The sequence below is a fragment of the Tauraco erythrolophus genome, chromosome 13 (genome assembly GCF_009769465.1).
Source record: "Tauraco erythrolophus isolate bTauEry1 chromosome 13, bTauEry1.pri, whole genome shotgun sequence".
NCBI classification, from domain to species: Eukaryota; Metazoa; Chordata; class Aves; order Musophagiformes; family Musophagidae; genus Tauraco; species Tauraco erythrolophus.
In genome coordinates, this window is record NC_141477.1 from 16082890 (window position 1) to 16088551 (window position 5662).

The following is a 5662-nucleotide window of genomic DNA, read 5'->3' on the forward strand; positions in this document are numbered from 1 at the left end:
AAACGGTATCTTTTGGTGCTGACCAAAAACACAAACAAAAACCTTCCAGGAGTGGAAGCCCCACTGCCTCCTCTGCTCCAGGTCACTGGTGCTAGGGACTTCTCAGAGTTACTGTCTTCTCCCACCTCCATGCAAGATTCACTCCTGGTCCTGACATAATCTGTCATTCAGTACAAATGGAGCAAGTAGGACATTCCCGTTTCACAGGAACTTCTCTGCAGTTTGTTGTCCTGTCAGATCCTCTGCTTAGCACTCTCTTTCCAGCATAATTGACCTTCTGAAGATAGTCAAGAATAATGTTTTATTGATTGTGTATCATACGAAAAATTCAGCACACGGTTGTTTAAATTCAGCCTCCACTTTGAGCTCTTTCTAAAAAAAATTATGCACATCATGCACTAACTATAGGTTGCAAACTTGGCACTTTTGCTTTATCCTGCCTTCCTTTCGTCCCTTTCAACAGTCTAAAATGTACTTCACTACCAAAAACGCTTCTGCCAGCACTGGTCTATTTGTGAGCACGGGCACAGTGAGATTTTGCCAAGCGTTCACAAAAAGATGTTTAGCAATGCCCGTGCAGTTCCAGCTGCATAAGGAACTGCCTACCCAAAAAGTCCAGTATAAAAGCCGAACCAAGTGTGCAATCACATTTAACTCGCTGGAAGGCAGCAAAATTGGGTGAATTGCACTGGTATGAGACTTCTTTTTTTTCCCCCTTTTCTCCCAATCACTCATTGCACCACAGCAAAAGAAATTACAGTACTAAAAGATTTTACCTTTGGGACTGAATGTAGATTTAACTAATACTACTGTTCTTTTTACTTGTTTTTATAACAGAGTAGGAAGCAACAAATTTCTGGTGCTTTACCTTTACTGGAAAGGAAAAATGAATTAAAATTCATTAGCCTGCATGTGGAAACTAACCTAGATAAAACATTAATGAGACAAGGAAACAACCCCGAGATTCACTAGCACATCACTCTGCATAAGGCAGTTTCTTCAGTCCCCCCACTTGAAGTGACTGAGAGCAACAGACATTAGCGAGCTCCTGGAGTTTTACCAGCTGAACAGATAGAGTGATTCCTGCATGGATGCTGCTCTTCTAAGAGCATTCCCAGAGGGAGTGTTCAGCATTTAATTTTCCCCAATTAGCCAAGCTCTTGGATAGGAAATACTTATTAAGGATCTAACACAGGTCTTCTAATTCCGATGCTAATTGTAAGGAGAGATGCCCTTGGCACTTCCAACCCACAGCTTGGCTTTTGGTGCCTCACACACTCTTGACATAAGTTAGGACATACATTGCTTTCTTATGTAAGATTAAAACTTTGTTAATCAAGTAAAAATTTAACAGTAAAATGCTACTGCTTAGAAAGTGTCAGTTTTGTTTTCCTCTCCCTTGGTTCAAGGTCTTGGAATGTCTGTCTTTTTCCAATTCCCGTGGCTTGGAGGAATTTATTTATAGGCACTTAAATTCTTTCTTAATCAGTGCACAATCATCCTACAGTCTAATCAATGCATTCTAAGCAACGGAGATCCATTTAGTGCTGCAGGATTTTTCCTTCACTGTATTAAAGACCTCCTAGAAATGGTAAATTACTTCCCTCAAGTAACCATAGACAAGATTATATAACTAGATAAATAGCTATATAAATAAATTTTGACTTCGCTATGTATAACCAACAGTTATATAGTTATAACTGCAACTGGTGCAGAGAATTACACAGTTGTTAATTCACAGGAGGTGAACATTGCAATTTGGTTTCTAGTTTCCTTTAAAGCCAAAATTAAATTGCCAAAGCCAGTAGATTTGCTTTCTTCTGTTCCAAAACGCCAGCCATTACAGCCCTGCGGGAGTGGAACTCTATTCCAGTCTGCACAGGAAAAACATCAGTCCAAACCAGGGTGAAAGGCAGGGCTACCTGCTGAGCTGGTGTATGTTAAACACGGAATGAAATCACATTAAATCACACAGCCAAGGTAGGTGTGTATATTATTCCATCCAACTGTTAGGTCACTTGACAAGTGCAGATCTGTCCATCTGAAGACTGAGAAGGACTAAGTCTCTCTGTTTCATGGGAAGAGTCCAACTGCCCTTTTGACTTGAATTGCTTTTATATGTTTGCAGCCCCTCACCACAAGTCCTGCTTTTCCCTTACACAAAAATCTCAGCTATAACTACATTTCTATAGGGACACCTGAAAACTTTCCTCAATATGAGAAAACTGTGTTATCTTGGTTTGGGATTTAAACAAAAATCCTGCTGCTGTAAAGCCTGGTTTACAAGAAAGCACAGTAATCCAGCACCAGGTGTCAAGGCTTCCTCTCCTGCAGGGATAAAAAAAAATCTTTACCAGTCCCCCTTCGAGAGCATGCAAGTGTTTGAGTGAAACATTTAGATCAAAGCTTTCCTGGGGGAAAGATAAATGACAGCCGTGAGTAAACGCTTTCTCTTTGGGGGCAGAATAATTGACATGTCTGTGTGACTCCATGGGAATGCTAACAGAGTCAAGAGACACACATTTTAGCAATCGTTACCACTCGTGGGCACATAATTTCCAGCATCTTACATGCAACGTTGATGTATATATAGCAAAATCCAAAACTATCACAGAGTAAGAGCAAGCTGGCATTGCATTTCAGGAGCAACCCTATCCCCAGGCACACTTCTGTTTGCCTCTTGCTTAGAGGAAAGAGTCGATCATGCCGTAGTGCACATACATAAGCACACATAACATGCAGCCATCAAAGCTTGTAGGATCACAAAAAAAAAACCAAATAAAAAATATCTGCTGCGCAGTGCTCTAAGCAGGATCAGCTAAGGACAGCTGCAATCCATGGAAACTTGAAAATACAAAGTGTGAGTGGAGCTTTGAAATTTCTTTAAAACAAGTAGAACTGTAGCAACGTTCTCAAAGGCGAAAACCTCTGCAGAGTTCAGTGAAATAAGAAAGTGGTTTTTTCAGACAGCAACAGACCCAAGTTCAGTATCATAGACTGCGTGCATGAAATTGGCACGCTTTCATTTTTAAATAAAAACCCTTGCATAGCTAATATTTACAAATAGATCTGCATGCACGAGAACACGGCAGACTCGCAGGTTAAGCTGCAAAACCAGAGCAGCATTAAATCCTTCTGCCTGTCAGTAGCTCAGATACTGTTCAGGTACAAATGCTGCATTTCGTCCTTTAGCAGTACTTCACATTTGATACAAGACTCTCAAAAAATCTTCCTGAAAATTAGTGTAAGTGCCTCGAGCTGCAAGCAAGTCTACATCTTGACAGAACACATACCCCTCATCTGGTCCTCCTACAGTAGCAGGAGTTCACTGACACAAAATGCTGCATCCCCCCGTACTCCACCAGTGCATTCCTTGAGAAAACACTGTGCATCCACTTAACCCTTTGAAACATCAGTACTGGAAAAAAGGCAGGTTTATGGCTCTTAAAAGATAGTAAATAGAAAGACTTGAATCCTATAAACAAAGCAACCCAAATGTATAGATTGGGAAAAAGAAAATATGTCGGAAGCACATATTTCAAGGTATCAAATAAATCTGAATTCCTCCTCTTTTTTTTGAAAGTCAAATCTTGTTCCTATTAAACACAAAACTAGCAGATGATTTCATGACAGCGTATCATCATGAAATTCTGCTACATTACAACTTCACCACCACAATAAATTTATAAAAGCTTTTTGAAATGAAAAATGAAATTAAGTGTTCAGGGTTTGTATATTTACTGCTTGGCTGTTCCTTTCTCTTCTCTGTACTTCAGATGTAGAACAGAAGGGTGATCATAGCAAAATACAGCTTCAGAGTGAAGTCCGATTGTACTCGGCTCTGCAATTTGCACCCATCACCAACCAATGCTTCCTCGACTAGACTCGGAACCGAGCTAAAAAGAAGCACAAGACTAACTACTACCAACCTGGCGACAAGTTTTTACTACATCTAATAGTATAGTACAGAACAACAGGTGTTTAATTGTTTTTAAAATACTTTGTCTTACAGAGCAAGCGTAAACTTTTGAGTAAGGGAGGGACACAGAGCAACCTGACAGAGGAAAGCGAGATGCAACCTGTCTGAGCTGAAGAGTTCATGTAAGACATGCCTAGAAAAACAGTTCAGAGGCATATCAAGCAACTCACTGAACACACCCTAACCTGCTCTGGGTTTTCTTTATATGGAGTACAGCTACTAGGCTTAAGCCACTCAACACAATCTCAATCCATGTAACATTATTCCAACTCGTTTGAGCAAGCACTGCTGCTTTTTGGCCTCCCAAAACTGAATGAGTTTGGGGTTGTGGGACAATGCAAACTCAGCATCTGTTTCCATCCGAGAGCTGGTAACCAACCTTTAACATCAGTCAGGGTCATCAAAATATAGTTTTATTTACATTTTCATATTCAAATTCAATACAAATCATGAAATATTTACAACAGTTTTAATTGTACTATAGATAAGAAAATGCATTGCTTTCCCCTCCAATTCAATACTTTATTGCAGGCTTTAAGACAAAAGTTCCGCTAACATTAGAAACAAGCCATAGACAGAGATAAAAAAAATAAAGTGCATCTGTAAGATGTCCTTCGTTACCTTCACTGGGCAAGGCCCTACACTTACTCTTGAGGCACCCAGGCTTCCTCGACCCCGGTTCAACTCCCCACAGACAGCAGACAACTTCTCCAACTATCTGTTGGGTTTGCAGAACATGAGCTCTCCTTGCATCTGTAGCACACAGGCAAGACAATGCACAGCAACAGTCCAGCATTTTTCAGAGGCTGCATCGTTTTCTCAGCAAAACACAGCAGATCCTTTGGGAAGGATCTATCTTTTCATCTCTAGTCCAGCCTTCCTGAAGTCATCCCAGACTCACAAAGCCAGGACTCTGGCAAATTACTGGTGCTGGAGATGGTCATAGCTCCAAAAATCATGGAGGATCCTTTCAGACTGTCTAATATTAACAGGTTTGAAAAGTTCCTGCAATTGTTCCCTTTACAGTATTGTGCAAGTCACATTTGACCTGTCAGCTTGAAGCTCTCTTTTTCCCTATTAGGAATGTGTGGTTGGCAGGCTGGAGTTGAGAGGTAGAGAATCAATCAGTTTAGAGAACAGAAGACACTGTGGGCAAAATCCACTTTGACAGGCATTAGTTTGTACTTTCTCCTATCAAATTAGTGCACTGAAATATTAAATACAGTGTTGCTTTAAACTAAACTGTGTCTTGTAAATAAGTAGTAGACCAGATCAAAGTCAATTTGTTTATGATGAAAATCCACTTCAATTAAAACAATGAAAAAAAACCCAAGTCAAAACAACTCCCAGTAGAGACAGCTACAACAAAGAATCTTCTCCTTATTTAAATGACTTGAACACTGAAGAGAAGCTTTGCTGAAGATGGAAATTTTGGTTTTATGTTAAAATCTGATGGTTTTCTTTACATTTAAGACAGTTTTATCTGAAGAGTGCTAAAACTAAATTCCACATGGGAGACACAGTTTTAAGAAGGACAAACCATACGGTTATGATTTGAACAAGTCTATTTGATCGCAACATTGTCAAGGCAACATTTTTCTGCTACAGTCTTGCAATACGTGGTATATGGTGGCAGTAGGCAGCTCCTCGCAGAAGGCTTACGCCACGTTGCTGGGCACGTTC